This window comes from Rhinichthys klamathensis, unplaced genomic scaffold, assembly GCF_029890125.1.
Source record: "Rhinichthys klamathensis goyatoka isolate OS25496 unplaced genomic scaffold, OSU_Roscu_1.1 h1tg000192l_1, whole genome shotgun sequence".
NCBI lineage: Eukaryota > Metazoa > Chordata > Actinopteri > Cypriniformes > Leuciscidae > Rhinichthys > Rhinichthys klamathensis.
Window position 1 is genome coordinate 3,500,232 of NW_026606718.1, and position 14,130 is coordinate 3,514,361.

Genomic DNA, 14,130 nt, shown 5'->3' on the forward strand with positions numbered 1-14,130 from the left:
CTGATAAAGGTCATTTTGCTACCATGTCCCTTGCTACCAAGAGTATAGTCAGTCAGTCATTTTTATTAGGTTAAACAGTGATTTGAATTTGATAACGTTTAAATTTAAGGCCCACCCAAAATTGGTCTGGCCCATCCAAAACTGGAATCCTGGCGCCGTGCCTGATGCATTCTAATGCTACCGTAACCTGATACTGAAATCGATTTAGAAAATGTAATATGAGTACAGGAATTTGTCTTAAATTATTTAATTCATATTATTATATATATATATATATATATAATTCGAGAATAAAAGAAAACCAAACCGTTGAGCCCGATTGCCAAACAATCTGTTTCTATGGCAACCATGGATGGCGCGTCACGGCCGCTGCTGCCTCTCTGGCGCGTCATCATGTTTGATTACGTCACAGACAGCACAGATTATAAAGACTCACGCTCTAGTCCTTGCAGTTCACCGTTATTCCCGAACAGAAGCGATTTTGAGCGAAATATCGATTGCATTATAGCAGAGAACTTTAGTAAAACGACATCGTCATTCTATACAGACAGAGTCTATACTCATCGTAGGCAGCTATACTCACAGTTTATAGACTCAAACTGTACAGAGTCACACGCAGTGTGGTTGATTGTCGTATACAGTTTGACAACTGTACATCTTTGATTTGTCAGCATTAGATACACAACGCGCAATGTCTTCAAACTACATTGAGGTGTGTATGGAGATCTACGTTGACGGCAAGTTCTACACCTCTGAAACTTGCTGGGTGCCAGAAGAGGAAGATGCGCAGGTGGAGTTTAGGGTCAGCGAGGCGCTCTACGACCTTTTCGGTCCCTCGGCAATGATCAATGCGAAGCTGGAGGTCGATACAACTGAGGACATGTCAGTCAGTTGCAACGTTTTACAGGGGAACGTTGTGGAGTTTGACGTTGATGTGAACAACACACCCTCAGCCTCAGTTTGTGTAGAGAGAGATGAGCACCTGGAGGTCAAGAACGTATTCTCAGTGTTGCTGCCACCAACAGAAGCTCTTGAAACTCCCGAGAACAGCACAACAGGTGAATGTTAAACATGCACAGGTCAACATGCACCACTGATAAATGTTCTATATATTTAGGGGCGCGGGAAGTAGGGGAGCTTTTCACAGGATTGTAAATGCAACACAAAAATCATTTACATGTATTCACTTTTAGCATTTAGTAATTTATTTGCAATACAATTTATTTGCAAGTGGGTTATTTTTTTTAGTGTTATTAAAATGTTGAATTTTGTTTTTTTTTAAACATATATGACGTCCTAGTGTGACCGTTGCAGTGAAAAAAAGAAATAATTTGCCCGCTACGAGTTATTTGAAACTGCGTCTGCCTTTTGAGAATTGTAAAGTGTTACTGTTGTTTTTTCAATGCATATTTTGTATGTAAATTAGTTTATTTCTCAATGAAAAAACTCCTGAGCGCTTAAAAAATGACGACTTCGCGGTGTGCCAGACCGTTGAGGGCGCGTGCACGGCATTTTTTTGTAACTTTTTCCGTGCGTCTCCGCTTCCGAAGATGTACGACTTTGAGGCGAATCTGGCCGAGCATGTCTCATCACACCGGCACCCAGTTTGCTAATTTCTAAATAAGTTGATCACATTTACAAAATGAGCCTACAATAGAATAATAAGACTTTTTAAATGAACAAAGGTCCAAGTTCAATTTCAATGTTCATGAAGCTACTAAATATTCAGTGAAATATATATATTTTTTTTTTAAGAGATCGGTAATTTAGTTGTATGCATGTTCTTCTCATATCCATATATTTTGTTATAATGTCACAAGTTATAATCTCAAGGTTTACTGGGTTTTACACTTAATTTGTTGTGTGGTTTTGGTGAAGTGTACTAAAATAAACAAACAAACAAACAAACAATTACAACAACAATTACTCTAGTCACCACCTGTAGTACAATGGCAAGCGTGTCAAGTAGGCTATAAATTAACAATGAGATGCAAACAGAAATGTCTTTCAAGTCAAACTAATTGTTTATATCTAATCTGTGGTTTGAGATGTTTCTAATAACATATTCTTCTTTTGTTTTTCAGAAAGTACACAAGTTTGGCTGATGAAGAGAATTTGTGGATTCTATCAAATGCTTTTTGCTGTTCCAGAGCCATTGTGTGTCCCAGGCATTCCTGAACCAACACCTGAAAGAGATCTGGTTGATATCGAGCAATCAAGTATCCCAGTTCCAAGTGTTTCTGAGCAGGAAACTGAATTGGATTTGGTTGATCCAGAGGACTCGAGTGTCCCAGGTCCAAACCGTTCTGAGCAAAAACCAGTGCCCTCAGAAGGTCAGGAGGTTCAAGTCAATGATGCCATCTCAGACCTGAAGAGCCTGTCTGATGATCTGACCGACTCAGCAGGGCCTTCAGAGAGCAGAAATGGGATCGATCAGGGTAGCATGGAACCCGAATTGGATTTGGTTGATCCAGAGGACTCGAGTGTCCCAGATCCAAACCGTTCTGAGCAAGAACCAGTGCCCTCAGAAGGTCAGGAGGTTCAAGTCAATGATGCCATCTCAGACCTGAAGAGCCTGTCTGATGATCTGACCGACTCAGCAGGGCCTTCAGAGAGCAGAAATGGGATCGATCAGGGTAGCATGGAACCCGAATTGGATTTGGTTGATCCAGAGGACTCGAGTGTCCCAGATCCAAACCGCTCTGAGCAAGAACCAGTGCCCTCAGAAGGTCAGGAGGTTCAAGTCAATGATGCCATCTCAGACCTGAAGAGCCTGTCTGATGATCTGACCGACTCAGCAGGGCCTTCAGAGAGCAGAAATGGGATCGATCAGGGTAGCATGGAACCCGAATTGGATTTGGTTGATCCAGAGGACTCGAGTGTCCCAGATCCAAACCGTTCTGAGCAAGAACCAGTGCCCTCAGAAGGTCAGGAGGTTCAAGTCAATGATGCCATCTCAGACCTGAAGAGCCTGTCTGATGATCTGACCGACTCAGCAGGGCCTTCAGAGAGCAGAAATGGGATCGATCAGGGTAGCATGGAACCCGAATTGGATTTGGTTGATCCAGAGGACTCGAGTGTCCCAGATCCAAACCGCTCTGAGCAAGAACCAGTGCCCTCAGAAGGTCAGGAGGTTCAAGTCAATGATGCCATCTCAGACCTGAAGAGCCTGTCTGATGATCTGACCGACTCAGCAGGGCCTTCAGGGAGCAGAAGTGGGATCGATCAGGGTAGCATGGAAGCTGAATTGGATCTGGTTGGTTCAGATGAATCATGTATCCCGGTTCCAAGCGTTTCTGAGATGAAGGAAAAAACCTGTTTCACATTGGTGGATCGTGTGAAGGCCTGTACACTGCCTCAGAAACCTGTCACTGAGGTCTGGAACAACATCTTCATTGGAAATGAGTAAGTCTACAACCCATTTAGACTAATATGAACCATGTGATTAATAATGTAATGCAGGAGTATGAACTTGAATCAAACACAATTATATTTCTACATTATAAATCCTCTTTAGCAAAGACTAATCTTGGCTGTTGTGTTCTTGTGCAGAGAGATAGCAAGGGACCGAACGAGACTGAAGGAGCTGGGTATTACTCACATCCTCAATGCTGCTGCCGTGAAGAAGAAGCTGAGGGTCTTTTTGGGAGTCCCACGGGAGAAAGACCTGAGAGAAACAGTTAATACAGGGGCGAGTTACTACAGAGGCATGAACATCACTTATTGTGGCTTGCCTACAACGCGCTGTTTGAAAATCAACAAATACCTCTTGCCAGCTGCCAAATTCATCCACAAGGCCCTGAAAAACCCAGAAAGTAAGATCTTTTATCAAGTGTTCTGGAGTGACAAACTGTTTGGACTTTTTCTGACTGTCTTTCTATTTTTATTTCCACAGATAAGGTATTCATTCACTGCACTGAGGGTGTCAGCTACGCCCCCACTCTTTTTCTGGCATACCTCATAATCCACCATCACTGGAGAGTGGAGGATGCCATTGATTATCTCATAAAGGTTAGATACATCAAGCCTGACATAGACTTGCTGAAGCAGCTGGCAATCCTGGATGAGGAACTTCTGCACAATAGATCTACAAAATATAGAGGAGAAAACAAAAGCTCGATATACAGGGAGCCAAAGATTAAGACCTGTACACATTTTAAGAAAGATTATGCAATTTATAGACGTCGCTCCGAGACCGATATAAATCAATGAAATAAAATTGTAAAAAAAAAAATACAATTTGAGATGCAGTGTTGTCATTGTTCCTGATTTCATAATTCCTTACATCATTCCTTAATCTGCTTGTGGTATGTGTTTGATATGAGACTTATCTTCACACCAGTGTCTTTTTCTAAGAACAAATACCAAACGTTTTAGAAAATAGCAAGTGCTATTCGCCAAAGTTTTTTAAAAGTAGTTTGCTAAGTGTTTACTCTGTGTCAAATTAAAATATATATTTATAAATATATTGTCAAAGAAATGATATTGGTAAATGAGAAAAAGTGAGAAAATTTGTCGGTTGTTGGTGACATCTGGTTTTAATAATGGGAGCCGTTTCCTGGGGGTATTCCAGAAAGCAAGCTTAACTTACTTAGTTACTTACTTGCTTATTAGGCTGCATAGATTAGGCCAGCCGGATCCGGGAACACTTGTGTTATAAGTAAATCTAAGGAACAGAATGTTATCTACGCTAATGTTAGTCTTTCTGTTTATTCCGAGGTTAACTGTAATCAGCCGGACCCGGGCCTTATCCAGTGGACCTGTGTCTAGACACAACCATAACGCATGATGTAGTCAGCTGGATCCGGGCCGTATCCAGTCAGATGGTGGACCTGCGTCTAGACACGACCACAACGCATGATGTAGTCAGCCGGATCCGGGCCGTATCCAGATCAGATGTTGGACCTGCGTCTAGACACGACCACAACGCATCCCTGAAGTGTCAGCAGAGATTGTGTCAACTAGACTCTCCCCTGTGAAGGCCTCATCGACACGACAGCCATCGGCACTGATCCTCAACAAACCCGTCTCCATACGCGCGTGATGACTCCGATCTTCAACCAGATGGAACTGGATAATATTCTGAAAAATCCAATCTGTTTTCTGACCCATAATGCTGCCTGAATCATAATCATACACTGTTCGCTCGTTGGCCAGAGGAGAACTGGGCCCTCCCGACTGAGCCTGGTTTCTCCCAAAATAAAATTCTCCATTCTGCCACCTGATGGAGTTTTGGTTCCTTGCAGCTGTTGCCTTTTTCACCTTTCTTCGCCTTTGTCACCATTGGCTTTTGGCTTGCTTAGTTTCGGGACATTTAATTTAATATTCAACAATATTATTGATCTGCTGGCATTGGCACGATTATATGAGAACTGAACTGAGCTGGACAATGACATCACGGTTTTCTCCAGAGTGGCTATATATATATAAATGGACTAAATTAATTTATTTATTTTTCATCACTGAGCTTACTTAAACTGGACTGTGACGCTATTTCTTCTGGAAACAAACTTTGTTGCATTATTTTAATGTGTATTATAAAAAGCTCTTTATAAATAAAGGTGACTTGACTACCGTAACACAACAATAGTTTCTTGATCTGATTGATATTTGGCGTGTAACTCGCATTAAAAAAAAAACAGTTTACACGGGGTCCTTTTCAGGGCGCATTCAACATTCAAATCTTATTTCTTCCTCATTTGACTGTAATATTTCTCTTTCAGTTTCAAAGAATCACAGTGCCATAATCACTCTCTCAGCCCACCGTCTACCAGAACTCATGTTTAACAATAATGTGTTAAAATGTTCTGTTTTGTTAATGACTAACAATGTTAAAACTATGACTGAATTAACTTTAATTGGCAAATTGGAATGGGTTAAATTTAGCATTAAAATATTGGCAATTAAACGAATTGTAAACCGTAAAGTAACAATGTCTTTCTGAAATAGTGAACGTACTTATATTGTTTTTATAGGTAGAAGCACTATAACCTGACTCCGCCAGATGGATTTGCTCCGCATATCCATCTGGAAACCTTCCGTTGAAGTAGTTTTGGTAAGGAGCGAAAATACTGGTTAGCTGATTGGCCTATGTTGGTGATAGACGGGCCAAATCAACCAATCAGATCAACGAAGCATATGACGTACTAACAGAGCGTATCTTTTCCTCTGAGAAAAGCCTCCAGAGCAGTGTTTTGCTCTTCTTTCAGTGAAGAAATACTCTGTAATTCCGATAAAACTTGCTCGATAGCCACGCTGATGCTAGTTTCATCCGCTGAAGCCGACATGTTCTTTAGACTGAACTGACGCGCTTCTCGTTGCGTCACACCTCAACCCGCCTCAAAGCCAACGCTGATTGGACGTTCGTTTGGTGAACTGCTCCCAAATTTTCTTTAACGGAAAGTATCCAGACTGATCTGCGAGTGAAACCTTGAAAGCTCGCGAGATCAGGATGGTCTCACGAGGCTAGAAGCACTAGACTCTAGAGCAATAGAGTATTGACCAAACTCAGAGAGACTGGAAGTAAAGATTGAGTTCCTCTCAATAAAGCAAGAGCACCTGATGGGATTGAGCCCATAATGGCAATTATTATTTGTGAGAAACAGGAAATTGAAAATGATCTAGAAATTTGTTATACGAAAACAACAACCCTTGAGAATTGATTAATTGACTGACTAACAAGATATTTTTATCAAACTAATTCAGAAAAAAAATATAGCCTAGGTCCTATAGGTCAACAGTGTTTACATTTATTTCATGTTCTACTGACATCAATTTCTTCCTGTTTTATTAGAACGTTTACAAAAATGTATTCAGTTATTTTGCCAACTTAGACTTGAGAATGAGTCATATGGACAGTTTTTGTTAGAAAATGACATATTTGTTTAGGTAACGATGCCCATCTAATCACACAAAATGGTTGATTTTGTATAAAGACCAAAGGAGAGTTTCTGCCATTCTTCATTTAGCCAACAGGAGGCAGTGTAGAGTGAAGGCGCACTTTATAAACTGAGTTGTCTGGCTTATACCTGCTGTGATCATGAAGCTGTTGTCCTCACCTGTATTACATAATCAGTCTCTAAATATATGTCCCCTATGTTTGCTTTAGTGTTGAATGTTAAACCTGAGCCTTTTGAGGTGCCTTTTGCATCATAGTCAAACTCATAATACATTGCTATTTGTTGTTTGTTGTTTGAATACATTACTGAATGCGGGGTCTTTAACATTGTGCCTTGTGATAGCATTTTACACTATGGAATCATATGTTATATTCATGTAAATAAATATCTGTATTTTATATGGTAAATAACTAAAAAGTAATTTAATATTTTAAAAAAATGTGTAATGAGTGTTAATGCAATGGGGAGTATCTGTGACGTCACTCATTGATTACTGTAAATAACAGAACAGTCGTGTTGTCAGTCAAATCACGTGGATCAGTTTCAAGGTGGCTTTTGTTACTTTTCTCTTTTGTTGATACAATAAATTGCTGCACATGAATACATTCTGTGCCTCATGCTCTGTTACAGCACAAATCTGAATGAAGTGATGTAACCTGACTATTACTTTATTATATTCTGCTCTCTTTCTTTTTCAAATGTCCACTGTATGGTTGGGGGGGGGGGGGGGGGGGGGGGGGGGGGGGTCAATAAATCAAGGTTGTCTCATGTCTGTGCTTTTGTCATGAATAGAAATTTCACGAGTTCACACTTACAAATAAGTCAGATAGAATAAATGGTATGCATATTTGGCGTGCTGTCCGAGGAGAGGGCTCCGGGCTCGGTATTTGGCCCGAACCCAGAGTACTCCCCCCGTATTCCTGGCTGTGGAAGGAACAAGCCGAGAGTGAGGTGTCGGGGTGGTGGAGCCGGGATGCTGAAAACCTGTCAAGGAATGTAGGTGAGTCGACTGAATGCCTGTATATGCTTCCTCTCATGCTGATGGGAAAGTCCTGATGATTGTTGATGACAAGTTAATTGGATTGATTATTTGAATGTGCTCCTCCCAAACTTTGTTTAGTTAAACATCATGTGTTAACAAAGAGTATTCATGGACAGATAAACCAAGATATTAATAGAAGGAAGGTAAAAGAAAGTTATTGTTCCCAGCAGTATCTGCAAGTTCAAAAACTATCCTTGAGGTGTATATTCACAAAATGAAAAGAAGCTCATGTTGTTGAAGGACTGCACATTCTGCCTTTGGCAAAGAGAGATTGAAATACAGCTGTCTTTGTACCTCGTCATTCTCTCTTTGTGAATTGTCATTTGAGAATTTCCCGTTCACTGTGGTGACTCAGCTGCCACTGCTGTGATGATGATGATGAACAATGTTTTCCATTTGACCACTGCAGTGCTTGAAAAATGTTGTCGTGCTTCAGTGATCCTGAAAAAAAACTGAATAGGCCTACCAAAGATTACAAAATTGCAAAGATCTAATTCATAATCAAAATATTAAATTGGTCCAGTTTCATTTCACTGGTGTTTAAATAACATTCATACATTAAAGGGCCCCTATTATGGATTTTTAAAAATGACCTTTCATGTGTGTAACATAACTCTGTGAAAGAAAACATCCTGCAAAGTTTTAAATCTGAAAGGGCACCGTATATAACGTTATTGTCTTTCAAAAGTAAGAGTCGACTCTGAGTCAATGAAAGAATTGTTTTTCAAACGATTCCTCAGCCGTATCGTTGTGACGTCAAGACGAAACATTAGCATATTGCCCGCCCACTTATTGCGCGTGACACCAGGGAAAACTTGAACCTCAAACCGGCAGCTGATTCCTGTGTGGATACTGGACAGCATCATGTCGAGAAGACCCTGTGCTCTACAATGTGAAGGTCAAGCCAGTTTTTTTACTGCCCAAGGACGAGCATGTGAAGAATCAGTGGTTAATTGTGCAGGATTCGCAAACCGCTTGCTCTTGAAAGATGGTGTTCAAAATACTTAGTTTTGATTTTTATATTGTGTAGGTCTCCTGCTAACTGGCTAACTCATGTTATCACTGTCTTACTGAAATACTTCTGTTAATCAGCTGTCGGCCACTATCACCTATAACTGTCTATTAAGATTGTCTGTCGTTCTTACTACTTTGAGGAAAGATTTGTTTTACCAACGTTTATGTTGTTACATCAGTCATTCACTATAGCTCGGCTAATGTACATTTATTGATACAGTTTCCACGTGTTCACCGCAATATATTAGAAAAATACTCTGTAAATAAATGAGTACAAGTAAAATAATCGGTTTGCTTATGGACATGCACTTGTTAATGCTGATGGTGAGGAATTACGGTTGCAACATCTTATAATGTACCGTCAAAGTAGTGTATCACTGAGAAACGTTCTGCTCGAGTCGTCCTTGCGATGGATCAAGATCAAGATCAAGATTCATTTTATTGTCATTCCACAGTACACTGTAGTACGAAATTACGTGCAAAGGTCACAGCTTAAAAATACAGCACAAAAACAATTTAAAGAACACCGTAGAAAACGAGATATTAGCTACATATACAAATAAAAATAAATAAAAAAATGCTTATATGGGTATGCAGAGCATGTAGAGTGATACAAATAAATATACAACGTCTAAAACCGGTAAGTATCAATATATACATTTGGGAGCATAAATATCCTCATTTAAAATTTAAAATAGTGCAGTTGAGAATAAGGTGCAGTCAGAACAGATACATGTAGTATTCACATTGATTGGTATGTTTTAGTGGGTTTTTCTGTTCATAGTCTAACGGCAGTGGGGAAGAAGCTGTTTTTGAACCTTGCAGTCCTTGTTCTCAAACTGCGGTACCTCCTGCCAGAGGGGAGGTGGGAAAATAATTTGTGGCCAGGGTGAGTGGGGTCCTTGATGATTCCCATTGCTCTTGATAGGCATCTTTTCTGGGCCAGCTCCTCAATGATCGACAGAGTTAGTCCCAATAGTCCGCTCAGCTATCCTCACCACTCTGCTCAGCGCTTTTCTCTCTGTAGATTTACAGTTCTCAAACCAGAGAGAAATGTTGCTGGTCAGAACACTTTCAATGGTGCCCCTAGAAAGTGGTCAGGATGGATGGACTAAAGTGGGCCCTCTTCAACCGCCGCAGGAAGTACAGGCGCTGGTGTGCCTTTTTGATGAGGGAGGAGGTGTGCCGGTCCCAGGACAGGTTGTTGGCCACTTGAACCCCCAGGAACTTTGTGTTTTTTACGATCTCCACAGCAGTCCCATTGAGGTGGATCGGGGCATACACAGGCTGATTTCTACTGAAGTCAATCACCATCTCCTTGGTTTTCTCGACGTTCAGGGCTAAGTTGTTTGTCCAGCACCAGTCTGCAAAGAGTCTCACCTCCTCCCTATATGCCCTCTCATCTCCGTCCTGGATAAGACCCACCACTGTCGTGTCGTCCGCGTACTTTATGATGTGATTGGTGCTTGACTTTGCGCAAAAGTCATGAGTCATCAGTGTGAAGAGAAGAGGGCTGAGAACACTTCCCTGCGGGGAGCCAGTGCTCAGTGAGATGATGGTGGATGTGTTGTTGCCTACTCGCACAAACTGAGGCCTGTCTGTGAGAAAATCCAATATCCAGTTACACAGAGGAGAACTTATGCCCAGTTCGTCTGAGCCCAGTTTGTTGACCAGATGCTGGGGGATTATAGTGCTAAATGCCGAGCTGAAATCAACAAACAGCATCCGCACAAGAGAGTTCTTGTTCTCCAGGTGTTCCAGGCTAAAGTGCAGTGTGGTGGATATGGCATCCCCAGTAGAGCGGTTTGGACGGTAGGCAAACTGAAATGGGTCCAGTGAAGGGGGGAGGGCAGACAAGATGTGGTCCTTTACTAGTCTCTCAAAGCACTTCATTATTATAGAAGTGAGTGCTACGGGCCGGTAGTCATTCAGACTATTGATGGTGTGTTTTTTTGGAACAGGGATGATGGCTGAGGTATCATGTCTGGACCAGCGGCTTTCCGTGGGTCAATTTTCTTCAGCACCCGGTGGACATCCGCTGGATCCAGTGTGAGCACCTGATCTCCTTCCTGTGGTGTGGTTTTCCTCGCTGGTGTGGTATTCTGTGCTTCAAACCTACCGAAGTAATTATTGAGGTTGTTGAGGAAATCCATGCTGTCGTCACAGGACTGGGGAACAGTCCTATAGTCCGTGACAGCCTGGATTCCCTGCCACAGTTTCCTGGTGTCTCTATGGTCGTTAAAGTGACCTTGGATTTTTTGTCCATGTGCTCTCTTTGCCATTCTGATTGATTTGTTCAGATTGGCTCTTGCAGACCTGAGAGCAGTGACATCCCCAGATTTGAAGGCAGAGTTCCGGGCTTTGAGCAGGGCTCGGACCTCTGTCGTCATCCATGGTTTCTGGTTCGCCCGGACTGTAATGTTTTTTGTGACACAGACATCATCCATGCACTTGAGTATGTATCCTGATACGACTTACTCAGCATACTCCTCGATGTCTGTGGTATGGCCTTTGGTGGCAGCATCTCTAAAAATAGACCAGTCGGTGCATTCAAAGCAGTCCTGCAGAGCTGACATGGCTCCCTCCGGCCAGACTCTCACCTGCTTTACGGAGGGCTATGCTCTGACGAGTAGGGGTCTGTATGCTGGAGTTAGCATGACCGAGATGTGGTCAGATGAGCCAAGGTGGGGGCGGGGTGATGCCTTAAATGCTCCCTTAATGTTTGTGTAAACATGATCCAGTGTGTTGGTTCCCCTTGTTGCAAAGTCCACATGTTGGTAAAAGTGAGGGAGGACTTTTTTCATGTTTGCCTGATTGAAGTCCCCAGCAACTATGAGTACTCCCTCTGGATGTATAGTTTGCAGCTTGTTTATGGAACGATACAAAGTTTTTAGGGCTGTTTTAGTATCTGTATGTAGACACCAGTGATGATTATGGCAGAGAACTCCCTTGGAAGATAGAAGGGGCAACATTTAACTGTCAGAAGCTCAATGTCCGGGGAGCAATGAGAGTGGATCCCATCTATGTTTGTGCACCATCTGTTGTTGATATAGATGCTGCACACCCCACCGCCTTTAGATTTTCCACTGAGGGCTCTACTTCTATCCGCATGGAAAGTAGTTAGCCCCTCCATGCTAATGGCGTTCTCTGTGACTGTGTCATTTAACCAGGTCTCAGTGAAAATCAGAGCTCAGAGCACAACAATCGCCCACCTCCCGTTTTGTTAGGTCCAGTCTGATATAATCCAATTTGTTCTCCAATGAGCGGACATTAGCCAGCAGGATTGATGGTAAAGGCGTCCTGCATGGGTTAGCTCTGAGCTTAGCACTAGGTCCTCCGGGCTTACCCCTCTTCTGCCTCCGCAAACACCGCCTCCGCTTCCTCTGATGGTGGGTAGCGCTGGAGCGAAGAGTCGGTGTTGTGCTGGCCTCTCGCGGAGAACGTAGCAGTTCGAGCGTCTTGAGTGAGTCCGCAGTGTTATGATTAATAGTTCCTATTTTACCAACTGTGAGCAGTAACATTAGATCATGCCGAATGCCGATCGTACGCCAGCCTCCTCTTGCCTCGTCGTTCAGCAGTCGGGTCTCGGTCGGTGTTTTTAACTCTTTCATCTGTATTTTTGCCGTGAGCCATTGCAGCCGCTGCCGACATGGGCGCCGCCATTTTGGATTTCACGTGGAGGTTCGGGTTGATGATAATGATTAGTTCATTATATTTCATTATCGGACTCGCGCTCGCATTGATATGGTAAAATCGACGTCATTGTTTGTTAATGTCTTTAGTTTACGGTGTAGGAAAGCATCAGGACAAGCAGAGCTGACGTTGTTATGGCAATGGGCGTGTTTGTTTTCGACGCGCGCGCTGTACGCGGTAAACCAATTACAACAGACTGAGCTGTCTGGCCAATCAGAGCAATTTTACCTTTGATGCATGTAAACCTGTTGTAGGAGACATTAGGAATCTTTAAAATAGCATAATAGGGGCACTTTAAAGGTGGTCTCTACGCGATGTCACACGTTTTTTAGGCTGAAACATTTTTTGTCACATACAGCAAACATCTCCTCACTATCCGCTAGCTGCCTGTCCCCTGAACACACTGTAAAAAAAAACGCGGTCTCTGTAGACACCCCAGGCTCCACAAACGGCAACAAAAACAAACTGGGCAAACCTGGACCACAAAACACAACAAACAGTGTTCCAGCCAATAACTGACAAGAATGATATGGGGGTGGGGGTTGGGGGGGGTTAGTGCGCGTGGGGGTGTGGAGGAGAGAGAAGACCACTGTATAAAACATGTGACAACTTGCCCCAAGCACCCACACAAGCTTATTCAAAAGGTGCATTCACGCCATGTCGTAGTTTCTGCAATAAGATGCTTTCAACTTGTAAAAAACTTTCAAGTCCTCATAGAGCTCCTAATTACGATGGGAATTTTCTGAGAGCTCCAACTCTCTGCAGTTTCATCTAGGCGTTGATGGTGGTGCCATAGAAATGCATACTTTCCAGTCCGAGGAAGTAAACATCTCAGAATATAACGTCACGTGTTGTCATTTTGAGACTACGGCAATTACGACATGTATGTACATGCTTGAATGCAGCAAAATACCGCCTTGCTTTAGTAGGAAATACTTTTATGGTGTCGACTTGTATTGTTTCAGTTGGGCTAAGTTACTTTCAGTTTCAAGGGAAAGATCCAGCACATTGTAGGCAGCAGCTAAATGGCTGCAAAGAATCGTAAATACGACTAGAACGATGCTACGGAAATGTTGACTAGCCTACTCAACATTTCAAACTAGATGTCCATGAACACAGCCAAACAGAGGGAAAAAAATGAAAGAAACTGCCGTTCTGTCAGTTCTACCCGAGTGGTATTTCAAGTACAGGTAAGAAATTTGTTGCCATAGTGTTCCATTTTTACCATAATGCTGTTTAAAGAGATTTAATTTTCAGTGATATACCTACCCTTACAATAACTGTTATGTTAATAACCCTCTGTCGATCTGACTGTCTGTGGGCGGGGATACAAAAATCATAAATCGCGTCATACAGCGGACTTTTGCTGACAAATAAACGTGAACGAGTTAACATGGTTCATTTACACTACTGACATTGTAACATTACAAAGCTGCCTGACAAAGTTACACTTTAATTATTACCCAACTTCTGGCCTGTGCA